Source organism: Macrobrachium rosenbergii, chromosome 48 (genome assembly GCF_040412425.1).
Source record: "Macrobrachium rosenbergii isolate ZJJX-2024 chromosome 48, ASM4041242v1, whole genome shotgun sequence".
Classification (NCBI taxonomy): Eukaryota; Metazoa; Arthropoda; class Malacostraca; order Decapoda; family Palaemonidae; genus Macrobrachium; species Macrobrachium rosenbergii.
Genome location: NC_089788.1, coordinates 20,427,559 through 20,445,682, shown reverse-complemented (window position 1 = coordinate 20,445,682; position 18,124 = coordinate 20,427,559).

Below are 18,124 nucleotides of genomic sequence, written 5' to 3'. Positions count from 1 at the left end.
CAGGATAAAAAGCCAACAGCCAACATACAGCATATTTTTAGTAACGGTTATTAATGAACAGGGTACTTTTAAAATGAAGTGGCTCTTAATTTAATTTCTGTGACTAACATCAACAAAGACTTTATGTTTTATTTATAAAACTCAAAAGTTGATTTATTAGTGTTTTGAGAGAGCGAGATGACCTACGAATTGGAAGTATATATATATATATATATATATATATATATATATATATATATATATATATATATATATATATATATATATATATATATATATATGTGTGTGTGTGTGTGTGTGTGTGTGTGTGCATATACATATATATACACACATACACATACATATATATATATATATATATATATATATATATATATATATATATATATATATATATATATATATATATATATATATATATATATATATATATATATATATATATATATATAAATATGGGTAAATACCATCAAGTATATATCACTGCACTTTTATTTATATAGTGAGTATGAATATTTTTAAAAATTGCGTAATTTCATCTATAAATGCAAATATATAATCCTTTGAAATAGACGTATTTGTACATCATTTCCGTGCGTAGAGAGAGAGAGAGAGAGAGAGAGAGAGAGAGAGAGAGAGAGAGAGAGAGAGAGATCCACATATGTAAAAATAAACGTGCCTGTGTGTCGTCACTGCCAACTTTTAATTTTCTTCTCTAAATATGCCATTTTGAATATCCTCCGTTTTTATTTGACATTCTCATTGAATCCATTAAGAACGGCGTCTATTCTCCTCTTATGGAGGGATAAAGCTACCTCTTACCCTATTTGGGAGGGATGTCATCACAAGTCGGTTTACTCAGCAGATTGAAAGTAAACAGAGTGCTGGACAGATCTCCTCTAAACATTATAGTCTTAACTCTTCTCTTATCAGGGCTTAGCTTGAAAGGTCTTCAGAATATCAAAAACATCTCAGTCCTTAACAGAAATGGCACAACGCAATTCAAAGGGGATGTTCTCAGTTGTGTAGATGTCGTTATATAAGTTACATAACATTGTCAGTGTTGTCAAATTTAATCACGAATTGGCCAAAGTGAACTTTCAATCTGCGCGGCAATAACGATTAAGAGCTAATAATCTTTCGAGTGAAAAATTCATAAATATTTATCATGTAAAAACCTAACTGGGCCAATGGGGAAATTGCCTCACCATTTCCTGGAAAGGGAATCCTTTGTATTGTCTTTGGCTGGGGAAAGTTTGGAGAAGTGGTAATAGTTGAGGATGTGTTTTGCTAAATTAAAGAAAGCCATGAACAGTTGATGTTCTTTCTTTAAAATAATAGTTTTTACCCTTCATCATCTCTGCCATCAACGCCGTGAAAAGGAAAGGCCCATTCGAAATTATGCCAATCATGTCTTTCTTGGGCTTTCACTACCATAAATCTCCCATCATCCAGCCTCTCGTTGCATAGTCTTCATCCAGGTGGTTCTGGTCTTCCAGTTCTTTTAGTGCCAATAGGAACCTAGCTGACTATCCCATATTTTTTTCTTTGGGGTTGTGCAAAGGACATATTCAAACCATCTCGATATCTCCATCATTACCTCATCAACATGAAGAACCAACGTAATTTCCCATATTTTTTATTTGCTTTTTCAGTAATTGACTGAATACCATCTCAAGCTGGCTCGTATTTGAAATCATTGTTCATATGTATTAACGAGAATAGACCTCGCTAGTCCTTAATCTAGCTAATGTCATTTCACTCTGTTGTCTTTAACCTGTCATTATGAGGGTTTTTCGTAGATTTGTTTTTGGTTCAGTTTTTCTAGGTTTATGGTGAATTCTATTAAGCAAGATTAATACAAATGTTTTGCAGCCGTATGTGGAATTGAAAAATCCTCAGCACATGACTTTTGTTGAATTCGAGAGGAAATTTCACTGAATTAACTGACCAATACAAAGGAAGGTCTTCTAGCACTGGTATTCACAATGAATATGTAAAATAAGATTAATTGGAACCCTCTATAAACGAAGTTGATGTTGATGGATTCTTGTCAATTGAATTTGCAGTAAAATAGTGGGGTGCACAAGGAATATTATTTCACATCTCGTTTGCCCCATGGGTTTTGTATTAGGGAAGAAGGGGGATAGTGGCAGAAGAGAAGACTGAGCTTTGAATAATGATAGAAACTTGTTAAATACACAATACATAGATGATGGTGTTCAAATTGGCAAAACACCATATGATTGACATGCATGATAATTGCACTGCAACTCCTAACTGGAGAGGTAGTACTTAGCTTTTTACAATAATTTCTATTATATACTGTAAAATTTCACATATGCTATTCGTTCTTGTACATAACTATTCTTGTCTATGCACATCTTAATCGTTTAGTTGCCTTGTTATATATTTTTTTCACTTGTTAATGGGTTATAAATACTTTTTTGTCAGTTATTTTATTTATGATTTTCACTGAATATTCTCTCTCTCTCTCTCTCTCTCTCTCTCTCTCTCTCTCTCTCTCTCTCTTTCCTTGAGAGGATGCATCGTTTGGACAAGTTTTCTGAATTAAGTAAGCTGACTTACGTGGTGGAGTTTGTACTTGATGATCAGTCAACCGTATGGGGGCAGCCACTTATGTCTGGGGATTGGGGGAATGCTTGAAAGCAAGTTATGTATATCCAGTGCCCCGAAAGGCTCACTCACCCCAGTGGGTTTGATCCGTTTACATGACATTCGTCCTAATTTATCTCTCTCTCTCTCTCCTCTCATCAGCTAGTAACTGACACTTAGATAAAATCCGAAATCTGAAGGAATTAAGAAATTCTAGCGATTTCAAGGTACTAAAAAAAAAAAACTGGATCCCAAAAGTCTTGAAATAAGTCTTGAAATTTTGTATTTAAAAGCTTTATATTAGTAAAAGCCGAGTTTCCTTTTGTCTCCTGTATTTCCAGCTTTAACTAAAGGTTGGAAATATTCTTTTGTTTAAACGGGGATAATTCAGCTTTGCCATATAGTAAACCCTTAGTTATAATTTTTATAATACTTGTAATTACGACCAAGTATATATATATATATATATATATATATATATATATATATATATATATATATATATATATATATATATATATATATATATATACACATATATATTATATATATTCTTGAAATAAGAGACCATTTAATATCCTTAACGAAACGGTACGGTCTTGCACTCTATACATTGTTCAGCACATAACATTTCCGTCATTGTTTGTATGGAAAGCTACACAATACACTTCCTGTCTTTTATTTCTCACCTTTTCCAACGTCTTTAAGGAAGAAAAATAGCATTACACACGCCATTGTCTTTCAAACACTTTCCCAAATAAGTTGGAACATGTGCGTTGCCGGCTCGTTTTCCATTGTGAAAGAACCAAATGGTCTTTCTGCGCTTTGCTGTTAGAGAAGACTCATAAAATAAAAAGAAATAGGATGACTACCCTTGTCACAGAACCTTGGAGCCTTAGGAACCTGTGTTAGAATCCCTCTGCTGCCGAGTTAAACCCGTCATAATTCCAGGATGGACTTTTACTGTTTTTCTTGTATTTTGTGTTTGCTTTGCCAAGATATTAAGATTCATCGTTTCATTTTGTACGTGGTTCCAAGAAAAATTCAAATAATATTTCATAGTCATTCTGTATCATTTGTTAATGCTGATGACTTGTCAAAAAAAAAGATAATCTTATAGGAAACATGTTATGTTCAGTCACGAAGCTAGGAAAAACAATCGAATAACTATCTCGCTCTTCTCTTCGTTTCCGGGTAGAATCGCACTCGTGTGACCTTCTGATTAGATGCTTCAAATAGTTTTACCCCGGACAGACCTGCTATTTAGATATTTGATATGCGGAACGGCGACTTTATACTGTAAAAATCTAGTTTTTCTCGCGGTTTATTACGGTTCCTCCCATTTTGTGAGAAACTAAATTCAGCTTCATATTAATCAGTGAGAGAATAAGGATCTCATATTTTCCGTTTTCTTTCTTTTGACTCATCTCAGCAAAGGAAACTTTGGAAAAGTGTCCTTTGCTGAGATGAGATACTTTTCTTTGGAAAAGTATCTGCTTTTTCCCCCTCAGAGCGAGATGTTGGTAGTGGCTTAAATTGACTATATGGATGTAGAAAAGAGCAACATGAAAGGAGAAAAACGCTTTGTATGGCTTCGTTGAATAAAAAACGACAACGCAATATTCTACCCACAAGAGGACAAAAATTCAACCTCGTAAAATTCGAAAAGACATGTTTCGTTTCAGTTTTCTGTAAAAGAAAACTATTGTGCCGGTTTTGTCTGTCCGTCCACGCTTTATTCTGTCCTCACTTTATCTGTCCGCCCTCAGATCTTAAAAACTACTTAGCCTAGAGGGCTGCAAATTGGTGTGTTGGTCATCCTTCCTCCAATCATCAAGCATAACAAATTGCATCCCTCTAGCCTCGGTACTTTTTATTTTATTTAAGATTAAAGTTACCCATAATCGTGCATCTGGCAACGATATAGGATAGGTCACGACCGGGCCGTGGTTAAAGTTTCATGGGCAGCGGCTCATACAGCATTATACCGAGACCATCGAAAGATAGCTCTATTTTCGGAGGCCTTGATTGTACGTTGTAGCGGCTGTACAGAAAATTCGATTGCGCCGAAGAAACTTCGCCGCATTCTTTACTTGTTTCATGATGTTTGTTCTCTTTGGGACGGAACAACAACCATTATTTTCTGTTTCCATTGGGTAGTATTTTCCGATCACCTCCGTCTCATTTTCATATATATATTTCTCACCTTCATCTCATCCTCAGATAAAACAGTTGTTCGATTGCACGAATGTTGCAATAGGAATCATATCATTGAAGGTAAAAATGATCCATGTGAAAGTAAGACAGATTCTTTTTTTTCAAAAGGCCTCGAGCTCTTTTCAAGTGAAGGGGTCTTGAACGAATAACGTTGTTGAAAGAGGGTGAAGCCCCTGATTATTGGCAATGACTCGCTGTTTACTACAAGGATCATTTTTCGTCATCCTAGACATAATGAATGGGAGACTGGACCTTCTTTGCATTTGTCTGCATTGTGTTTATGATATTTCCTGGTACATTTTCATATGCGTGAGTGAATTCCGTTTTATTTTTCACTTTCTCCTAAGTTCCTCATAATAAACTCTTGAAAGATTTTTGTCATTCGTCCGTTATTAGACAAACGTATACTTCCAGCTAATCCTTCATTCGAGAAAATCTCACGTAACGTGTCAAATAATTTATTATCTGAGTATATAGAAATCTAAATGGGAAAGCAGATAATTATGAAAGCAAACATTGTATATTTATCGCTCTCATATTTTATATATATATATATATATATATATATATATATATATATATATATATATATATATATATATATATATATATATATATATATATAGATATATATATATATATTTATTATTACATTCCGGCGTCGGTTGGGATAATGGAAATTATTATTTTAATTAACTGCCTTAAAAGCCAACACAAAGCACTCAGAATGTAAGCGATAAATGGGTTGAATAAACTGACTTAAATTGATATCACATCTAAGTTAACAGGGAATTGGAGATCTCGCCATGGAGGGAAAGTTAACCAGTTATGCAATTTAAACTGAATTTATTTACAAATGAAGCAATCAGGAAATTGATATAAATGGGCTGACTGAGCAACAAGCAAGCACATACAATGTGCAATAAAATTAGACAATGCGTAACAAATTGCTGAATCTGAAAAGGCTATGGCCCTGAAATAGTTTAACATACAAATGACCTTTCAATGATTTTACTGTTAACGTGACTGGAGTTATCAAGCGCGGGGGTGGGGGGGACCGTTCAGTGCCCCGGACTGCTAATCAGAAGATTCTTGCACGTGGCAAGATGACAGTTAAACGTTTATGCTAGGTTTTGTTCTCTAGGCAGGGAAACAGACCGTCCGACGTGCTGGATAACAGGTTCTGATTGCATCTGTCATATTCCTCCATGACGTCATACCTGTACGTTTTCTAGTTTAGGTTTGAAGGCCATAAAAACTGGATCAGTGGGGTAACTTTTAATATAAGTCGTATTCAGCATTCAAAGCACTGGCATATATTATGGCTTGTTATACATTAATAATATTTTGCAGCATAATAATTTACATAGATATACGTAATATATGTTACTTGGTAACAGTGTATAGTATATAATATTGCTAGTACAGTATATTGATATTGCCTATTACATGTATGAAAACCATTACGTTTACGCAGTTAAATGTTTCATTGAAATACTTGGAAAATGGACCAGGGTGGAAACTTTAATATGTTTCACATTGTACAATTAGAATTAGCTTTGACATTTATATGGCTTATGTTATTGTAATGTGCATACATACAGTGAAATAAACGTCGTATTGCTTAGTAATGCTGCACATTAATAAATAAGGAGAATGGTGGTAATTAAATCCAAATTTACTTGACAATATTTTATTACTACCCAATATGTATGTACATATAATCAACTATGTAAAATCATATACCTGTTTATAAGACTAACATAAATTAATATATTGTTTATGATTTTCACATTTATGAATACTTACAATAGAGTCAGGCACACATAATAGTAATCTAGAACATACAACTGTAAATGAGTATCTCATATGCATTATTTTATAGTGAAGTGTGCAACTGAGAGTATGCGATACATTTTCTATTACTGAGACATGTAATCAATCATCTCCTGGGTAGGCTCAAAATATTTTATCCCTCCTCCTTCTTTCACACATTCGGCCAAGAATAATAGTGACAAAACGGATGGTTGCTGCAAAGATATTTCGGGTTTTAGTCTTAATGTTAGTAAGGCATGAAAACAATCGTTCTACATCTGTATTTGATGTCGATAGAGCTAGTACTTGTACTGCAAATGTGTGGAATACCTTAAATTTCTTCATACCTTCCTGATCCTCAATGTGTGACAAATGTTTATAAAAATGCATAATATCACATTGAGGACTCTTGATCTCGTCTGGGAAATTATGCCATGGTATGCTGCGCCACTCATCGTCTAAGATTGAGATATCCCCCTGGTATATACGAGGTACCTCCTGCACAAAATCACAAAGAGAGGGCATTCCAAGTCGTATGTTTGCATCTACAACATTCCGTGGCTGTAAATATGCTGCAAATTTCCATAGTTTATTATTTAGTTCAAACCTCTTTCTCATTTCTAAGCACATAATGATAAAAAAATTGTCTACACCTTTGACGTATATCCATTATCATATTGTTGTTGTTGCGAATGTCCTCACGCTGAAAGAGGCAATGAACAGCAGCCCCAAGGTATACCTGCTGCATTGGTAAATAATCTGACTCATTAGAAGGATCAACGTTTTCCAGGGGGGTCCTGTGTAAATAGTCAGGTTTACAGAACTGTGTGAGCAGTGAACTGTATAAATCTGTGATATTTTCATGAAGGAGGTGAATTGTTGGGGTCTTTCTCTGGAAGAGCAGGTTTAGTTTATTGAATTTAGGTAGTATGTAATCAAGGGAGGTAAAATAACAAAATGCTGCAGGGTCTCTCAATCTATCAGCTATCAGTGTGACCGATACAAGCCTTTCCTCAAATTGCCTGGAAGAAAAATACAGCTTTAATGGCCTCCATTGCTCAAGTACTCTTGATACAGCTTGGTGGAGGGACAGACAACGCGTCTGACACAGATGGAGAAGCTTGTGGGGCTTGACGTCACAAAATTCTTTAAATTCATGTTTTCGTTTAGCACTGTGAGCAAAGAATGCATAAACTTCCCTTACCAGATCCTCACAGTGCTTTGGGAGTGTCCTTGCTGCTTCCGATGCACATAAGTGGATGGAATGACATATACATTTAAAAATTGTTATACCTGGCAAAGTTTCCTTTAGTCTGCTGCACACACAGTTGTTTTTTTCCATCAAGTTTGAAGCGCCGTCTGCTGCAAATCCAATAAAATTATCAGTTGGAATGTTATTTCTGGCAAGGCATCCCATAAGCATATTATATAAATTTTCACCTGTGGATCCTGCTTGATCACTGTTGCTACCATAAACTTCTATTAAATCCAACATACCTGTGCAGATCATATTAGTCTGAGGATCGTAATATCGAACAATGATTGCAAATGATTTGTTAATAGTTATATCACTTGTCTCATCCACAATAACTGAAAACTTGTTGCTTCTGAGTTTCGTAACCAAATGCTGACCTGAAATGCTCGCTAACCCTTTAACAACCTCAGTACATTTTGTTCGTCGCATAGACATACTTTGGGCAATGGGAGAGTCAGGAAACAATTTTTTTATGCAAATCATTGAGGTGATCTGCAAGGGTGAAAGGTAACTTATGTTCTGCCAAAAAAACATGCTAATAATATGGTGGCGTATCCCACACCACTGAGAATAGGTGCTGTTCCTGGGGGTACCTCAGGTGGAGAAGGCGCTTCCCCAACCCTACTTGCATTGGTAGCGTGTAACTTCGTCCTCTTGTGCCTCCGTATCGTTGTGATCTCAGCACCAACTGGTCTCTTACAGGTACGGCAGTATGCCTTCGTTGCATCTCCCTCCATCTTAGATAACCATGGTTGGAATTCAGGAATATCTGATACCTTTTCATATGTATGTATGTATGATGCATGTATGTGTGTATGTGTATTAATCTTTCACTCTGTTACAATATACAATGTCCAATATATCGCAGCTAACACATATAAAAGAACTCCCATCTCTCAAAATTATATATCACTGAATAAAAGGCAAGATTTCAGAAAACCAAAACACCTACATTTGCAGGTGGCACAACACACAGGTGAGCCACGTATGACGCCAACACTTAACACCTCTGGAAATTACGGTGGTCACTGCAATAAATTAAATCAATAGGTCAGCAATAAATAGCTACCATTTGATAAATAAAAGGCCAATTGGGTAAGTTAGGAACCAACCACACATAAAAACAATATTGCAGCATTACACCCAGCATATATTACATTATAATTATCTTCATAGTGATCAACAGCTTTACGAATAACTATTTTTAATGCTATCCCTATTTAACATTAAAGAAAATGGGATGTTGATAATTATCATCATTGAAAAAGAAACTATAATGTTGCTAACTATAGTGCAACACATGAGCATTTATAACGAATATCATACCAATAAACTCTAGACGACTTTCAAAGTGGCAATTCGAAGAGATATGTAAATTGTCCGGTCTATATCTCCTATGACAGGCAATGGGTGTTACATCCATATCAGTCGAGTGAGTGGCTAGGAATGACAAGCAGAAATACAGGTGCTCCTGACATTAATTACAGCCACGTCAGGATGACTCACTAATATTTTGAAATGTTTGTAAATTGTAGCAGTATTAAAAAGGTAGTAATTAAAACGCTTCAATATGTGTTTATTAAAATGTTTATTAGAAAAAATCTCCAGCAATCTAGCTGCAATGGTTTTTCGGAATACTTCCCCAATGACGTCATAATACGGCATTGTCGCCATGTTTTTTCCGAGCTAGCAGACCGAAACACTACCAACCGGCACCGCACAGTGTGGGCGTGAAGCGTCTCATATTTTTGTTTTCGGCGGCGGGCACAAGACATCGGTTGACCTGAAATGCAATTTCCATCAGTACAAGCGCCATTATATTCTACTCCATAACTGATGGACGGAGAGACGAATTTTATAAATACGGAATAATACACATACACACACACACACACACACACACATACATATATATATATATATATATATATATATATATATATATATATATATATATATATATATATATATATATATATATATATATTACGTATGTATGTATGTATGTATGTATGAATGTGTGTGTAGGAAGAGCCAAAGCTGTACAGTTTTTATCTATCCAGACCTTATGAATCATCTCTGTTAAACAGTATTATCCTCTGAAAGAAAATTAAATAAGGCTTAGACGAAGGTAAATTATGACATATCCTCACTGAAATAGTTTAACCTTTTGAGAGAAGGATGCTTAAGATATCAGGTTCTAAATATGCGTTGAAGCAATGAAATCTTACCTTAGAGGATGTACCATAACGCTTGTTGTTGATGATAACAAATCAGCAATTTACGATTAAAGTATCTCTTGGCAAGGATACAATTAGCTTAGGAAAGCTGGGGATATTTGACACCGTTATTTTTGTCACTGAAAGTTCCTGCGTGATTTTTCGGTGTTTACTCCGGAAGATGTGAGTCTTGGGGATTTCATTCCTTTTCCATGAATTGTCAATGTCTAGTTTAGTCCTTGTCTTAATGGTGCTATGACTGCGAGAAAGAGGTTTATTGATAAATTTTTTCGATATTTGCCTTTGCATTCACTGAACTCTCTGTTAAATATCATAAATTGGTCATATGATTGTATAGATAAATATATTCGTCAAAAAACTTAATAGAAAAGTTTTACAGCATTCGTGCGTCTAATTATGGGTACATTTCTTTCTATTTATCTTAGAAATATTTGGGTTATTAAAATTCAGAACCCGGGAAGAACTGATAATGCTTATATGAACAATATCAACTTCTCTCCACAAAGAAAATATGGATTATAAATCAGGTTTTTCATAAACACGATTTTGAAGATACTGTACGTTGACACCGTATTCTTTGTGCTTGGTTAACCCTTTCCGTTTAAAATATCGTCATTTTCCAGTTTGCAGGTCCATCAGTATATATTGTAACCACTGTTCAAGCAACAAGATAAAATACTTTTTCCATTTTAAAACTTTGATAATACTTTGAAAGCATGTATTTATCCCAAAAATTTATGCCCTCATCTTACCAGGCGGTTTTACAGCGACCAAGAAAACGTTCGGCTTAACAGGGAACGTCGAATTTCAGTAAGACAAAGAAGCCGTAACTCTCTCTCTCTATCTCTCTCTCTCTCTCTCTCTTGGACCCAATTTTTCGCCAGAGGAGATTAAGAGAGAGAGAGAGAGAGAGAGAGAGAGAGAGAGAGAGAGAGAGAGATTCGTACTTATTTCATGTTTATTTTCATAAAACTGTTCTTGTTTGTAAAGTGAAAGTCAACCTCTCTCTCTCTCTCTCTCTCTCTCTCTCTCTCTCTCTCTCTCTCTCTCTCATCACATGCGTTAATGATATTTAGCCTAAAGAATCTTGTAGATTTTTCATGTTTGTCGGTCAGTTGTTTCAGTAATTGTGCCGTGCGTGAGTATATTATACTCTTTTTACTTTTTATTGACATAGTATCGACAGAAGTAGTTACCAAATACTCATCTTTACCCATTACAAATGGAGCTCTTGCACTCACGCTGCTTGAAACTGACAGGCAAAGCTTCAGAAACGTATTTCATCACTAGTGGAATCAGATGAGCATGGTGGCTGGGCAGACAGATTGCGTTATCTGCAACACAGTTACTGAGAGAATGAGATTTACTCTACCTACTTGACAGCAACAGAGAACTCTTTATTCTTTTCTTCTTGCGCCTGCAATGGATGTATGACTTCTGTCTCATAACTTTCGGAGTAAAGAGTATTCGATTGAGCTTCTTCCTCTTGATGCTTGACATCCTTGGGGAAGTTGCGTGAATCTCTGGAAAAGTCCACACATCTTAAACGGTTTGTAAATAGGTGGTTGGAGAGAGATAACCTGAGGGATTTTTGTGCTTATCAGAAGATGTAAAGTGTATTTTTTCCTGTAATATTTTCCTTAATTTGTAATATATATATATATATATATATATATATATATATATATATATATATATATATATATATATATATATATATATATATATATATATATGTGAGTGTGAGCGTGTGTATGCTTAATGTATAGAATTATATGATGTTTAGCATAAGAAATACCGTAGTAGTTACAGTTTTGTATATCCCATCCAGTGATCTCTAGCGTTACAGAATATTGATGCTTAAATCGAGCATAATTACCCAGAGCCTGTACAGCTGTGTGTGTGTGTGTGTGTGTGTGTATTTGATCCCCGTAAGTCAACGGAAGGCGCTATGCTGGACCCAGGGGGCTTGGGTGGACTTTAGTAGCTACGTATGTACTGTGTGTTAGTCTATTAAGAGTAGCTTGGGGTATGGTATCTAGACCGTGGTAACACCTTTTGGAGTCGCCGTCTCCCAGGTGGAAAGCGTGTGCTTGAATTTCACACACACACACACACACACACACATATATATATATATATATATATATATATATATATATATATATATATATATATATATATATATATATATATATATATATATATATATATATATATATATATATATATATATATATATATATATATATATATATATATATATATATATATATATATATATATATATATATTTTTTTTTTTTTATAATCATCATCATCATCGTCTCCTACGCCGTGTGACGCAAAGAGTTTGTATACTATTTCGAAACTCATGTCTCTCCAGCGCTGTATATTCGATAACGAATTTCCACTCATCTCCGGCCTCTTGTCTCCTGATTCTCGGTTATTTAATTCCTCTGGTGGCCAGGGGAGCCCAGCTCATGCTGGCACGTACTATTTTCCCAGCGGTGGTCGCACGAAGGATGAGTCCAAACTCATTGTGTGGTTTGTACATTTAGTCGCATTGAATTCCAAGTAAGGTGAACCTGTATTGGATATTATTACCCATAAATAAATATTTTGACAAAATCAACCTCACCATATTTTCTCCTTGTAGTGTCATTTCACCCATTTTTTGTATAATATGTTCTCGTTTCTTCTCTTTTTTAGATTTATTTTGGATCCAATCGCTCTGGAAATACGATTCTGACAATTAACCAGACTTTCGCAGTCATTTTGTGTTATGATGATTAACGCTGCATTATTTAGATATCCTAAGTCTATCAAGTTTGTAGTGTTACTCCAGTCAGAACCTCTCTTCCATCTCGCACCTGTTTTGTTCCTTGTAGAATCCATGAGAAGGACAACCACTATTTACTGTAAATTCACTTGGCTAGATTTCATCATTTAAACGAAATAGATTCAAAGTTAAGTGCTTTATTAATAGTTTCTTTCCTTAGCCGAATTGAGAATAAGCGCATTGGATAATTTCAGTACAACTGACGATAGTGCTATATATATTTGAGTTTGTGTATTTGTGTAAGGAATATACAGAGCAGCATAGGCCTATATCGAAAAACGATAACTTAGTTTTTCAATATCGGTTTACAGTAAGGGATGTGCTAACATTATGTGATCCTTTGTCTCATATACTGTTTTCTTTACGTTCCATGTTTATAGGTGGACTGTTTAAAAACTGCCGTAAATAATAATATAAATGAAAGAGAGAGAGAGAGAGAGAGAGAGAGAGAGAGAGAGAGAGAGAGAGCTTTCAAACACCTCACATTCAAGAAGATAGAAAATGGTTTTTCTGTTGAGGTTTATGTACCGATGTCGGAGTTTTTATTCGTTTACCACCGTAAACTTCATCGGGTGAGTTGTAACGCGTATTTTTTCGAGTTTTCGAAAGTGTTAATAAAAAGATATTCAGTTGAATGAAAACTTCATATATATATATATATATATATATATATATATATATATATATATATATATATATATATATATATATATATATATATATATATATGTAATAATTGTATTAAATGAGCATTGACAATAAATAATATGGTATAATTTACATAGACTAGATATAGTATAGAAATCTACCAAAAAATGACATTTACAAAGTCGACTGACTGATTGGATATAGATAATTTAAAAAATTTTATCACAGTCTTGCTCGGACGGAACTTTCATATATATCTTCCGAGTTAAAAAGTTTTCGGAATAAAAAAAAAATAAAAAGAATGAATCATCGGAAAGATAAGTACAGATATAAGTGTGGACTTAAGTAATGAATAGAATATATTTAGGTGTTGAGTGGAAAAGCAAATACATAAATCTTTACAATGAACGAAGCGAGTTAATCACTAGACACATAAGAGGATAGGTAAAATGTAGTTTAAAATTGTTTTGATAACAACAGACAAAAGAATATTTTTGAAGAGGTCTTCAAGTTATTTGTAAGGTCGACAGTATTTCATTTCTAATGAAGCACCGTAATTAAATTTTTTTATCTAATAATATATATTTTTTTTTTTATATCTTCTTACTGTCTTATTGAAGAGAAAGTATGAGGTTAATGGATTTCAATAATCCAAGAAACATTCACAGATGAGTCCTTGAAGTTATTAGCAAGTTTAGCGCTTTCATTTTTTATATAACAAGAAACTGATTTTGGGTAGATACCCAATACAACCAGTGCATATGTTTTATTATTTTAAAGAAAGTATGTATTTTTATATTTTGCCATTGAACGTAGGTTGTCTAAATGAAATCTTAGTGTATTTCCTTCGCTAACAAGGTTTTCTAACGAGGTTAGGTTAGGGCTAAAGGGACGAATGGAATATGTATGAGAATATATATATATATATATATTATATATATATATATATATATATATATATATATATATATATATATATATATATATATATATATATATATATATATATATATATATATATATATATATATATATATATATATATATATATATATATATATATATATATATATATATACATATATATATATATATATATATATATATATATATATATATATATATATATATATATATATATATATATATATATATATATATATATATATATATAGACTTTTATCACATCACTTGCTGGCCGTGTGGGTTAATGCGTCCACTGTAGTCCTGAGTTCTTGTCCTCTGCTGGTTCGAGCCCACTGTATTATTATCAACTAAAAAAAAAAAAAAATTCCCCTTTGGTAACATATATGAAAATATATTATTTCCGAGATAGAGCGAATTGGATATTAAAGGACGTTTGTAGCTTATATTATATATATATATATATATATATATATATATATATATATATATATATATATATATATATATATATATATATATATATATACATATATATCACACACACACACACACATTAAATCTTCTTCTTCATTTTAACGTTCTTTTTTCCCATTTTTATATGAGGTAAGCCCTTCTTTTTTGAAGGACTTTGATTTGGCGGTGGGGTAGGCCATAGCCTCGATCGGCTGCCCTGCCTGACATCGCTCCCTGGTAACGAATGTGTACATGTATTACCTCCCCAGCTCCCTTTCTCCCAGCTGGGCAGGTAGGTCGACAGTTTGAGAACTGTGAGGTGTCTGTTATGTTTTTAGAAGATGATGGAGTGGCTTTGTTTATGTGTGTTAGTCTGTAACACCCATTTGCTTTCAGCAAACCTATCTGTTGATTATCAATCCCGGGGTGTTTAACGGAAAAACTGGTCGGCTGTGGGGATTGAAAAAATCGCCACAGGCTTCTATGAAGTCTGTGGTTGCTGCTCTACCAACCAAGCCATAGGCTCTATAAAAATATATATTATATATATATATATATATATATATATATATATATATATATATATATATATATATATATATATATATATATATATATATATATATACATATATATATATATATATATATATATATATATATATATATATATATATATATATATATATATATATATATATATATATATATATATATATATATATATATATATATATATATATATATATATACTGTATATATATATATATATATATATATATATATACATACTGAAGAACTTCCTGATCGTTACCCTGCTATTGACAGAAAACAGGTGATTTCTTGATAGTCCAAAATCCAGCCATTTTTCTGCTCACTGTTGGAAACGTCTGGTTTCTTGATGAAATCCATGATCCAATCATTCCTCTACTATAGATAGAAAGCTTCCAATCTTGAAATCGGACGACGTTGGAATATATTGACTCCTGACGGTGCACCCTTCTCTGTCTTAGTGCACCTGCCACACTGGGATCAAATATTTTGCATATATAAATGGCATTGAACTTACGGGTTTTTAGGCCACGCCAGAGGTTGCCACTAGAGTATATGCAAGAATTTTATCCAGTATGCATTGCATAACCCATATTTTGCATATATAAAAGGCACTGAACTTACGGGTTTTTACGCCACGCCAGTGGTTACCACTGTAGTATATGCAAAAATGGGATCCAGTATACAATACATAACCCAGTTCACATATGAGGCAGGCATGAAACTTACGGGTTCTTACGCCACGCCAGAGGTTGCCTTCCAAGCATATGTGATTGGGCATTGATATCCAGGAGTGTTTTCCATCACAAAACTATTTCTGTCCCCAGCATCAGAGATGTCCTGCCTTCTTCTGCAAGTAAACCACCCGTCTTCCTAAAAATGCAGAGTCCTCAAGTGACAGAGTTTATCTTGTAAAGATTTAGATTCTTGCTCCAGTCTTTGGAGCCTGGCTGCAGATTCAAGCCTCATTTTCTGATGCACTTCTTCTCTATTTAGGGGCTTCTTAATTGATGGAGATTTAGCCAGGGCCTGTGAGCGTCTCTTATAGTGCCAGTTGAAAGTTGCTTCAATGCCCTGATTTGATGAAGCTCTTCCTCGATGCTGTCCATTCGTCAGTAGAGAGCTTTACAGTTGATCTGAGGTTTCCTCAGACCTCGAGTTTTATCCAAAGCCTTTTTCTTTTCAAGTTTCCTCTCTGATACAGGCTGTTCTTTCGGCACCATTTTAACCATATTCTTCTTTCTATTGAACACTTCCTTTCCTTCACTGTTTCATTCGCCTTTTCTTCTTTAAGAATTCTGACTTTCGTTTCCAAAGATCTGATCTTCTGATCGTTGGCCAAGTTCTCTTCTTGGAGTCTTTCAATTTCCACTATTGTCTCCATCTTTTCAAACTCAATTTCCACTATTGTCTCCATCTTTTCAAACTCAATTTCCACTATTGTCTCCATCTTTTCAAACTCAATTTCCACTATTGTCTCCATCTTTTCAAACTCCATCGTCTCCAATCCTTCCTTCGTCTCAGCCAGTTCGAATTCCAGTTGGACTCTCCTCCTCGTCATTCCATCCAGCTTACCATTTCCCTTTTCTACTACAATGCATTTAGTTTCTTTTAGCAAACCGATGACCTCCTCTTGCTTCAGAGAGCACTCATTCTCCAGTCAGAGGATCTCTCTATCCCTCTGAAAGTTCTGTTCTTTCAGTTTTTCTAGTTCCTTCTTTCTATCTACTATTTCTGTTTTACATTCCTCGAGCCGTTGCAAATTTTCCTCAGCCCTCTGTTTCTCAATGCTAAGAGGGGATGCGGAACGAAGAGGAGAGGGGAAGATGGAGGGGGAGAGTGGGAAGGGAACTGAGAGAGGAGAGGATGGAAGAGGGAAGGGGAGGAGATGGAAGGTGGTGAGGGGAGGAGGAAGGGGAGGGAGGAAGAGTGAAAGAGAGGGGGAGGACACAGCTAAATTAACACTTGATCTTGTGCTGGGAAGGGGAAGGGGAGGGGAAGGGGGGAATGTAAGAGGGAAAGGAGGTGGAGGGGTAGGAGGAAGGGAAGGAGAGGGGGGGTTTTAGTATTATACAGATAGATAGATGTATAGATAGATTGGTAGATGTATAGATAGACAGGTAATTCAGCCCGCTTCTCCTAACACCACTTGCTAATAATTTACACTAAGAAAAGAGCGTCTCTTCTGATGTTGTGAGCAGTCCGTACCCAAGCATCAGAAAATTTGAATTTTGGGGGCTACTTTGAATGGCCCACTGTATATTTAAAATTCATTATTTCAAAAGACAAACCCCGAAAGGCACCCCTCCAGAATACGAGCTTTCAGAAAAAGTAAGTTGCCCGGCTGTGTCTTTTACCGTTGTTGCTCCATAGGTATGTTAGGACCCTCACCCCCCAACCGCATACCACATCCTTTGGCACGATTAGAGACCTTAGAGGGAAACCTCTAAAGTCAGAGTTTCATCCCGGTCCGTTTAATATATCCAGAGATATAGAGGGCCAAATTCGAGGTTGTTGTGTACTCCTGTTTGCTGGGCTTTACTAACCGGCAACTACCGTAG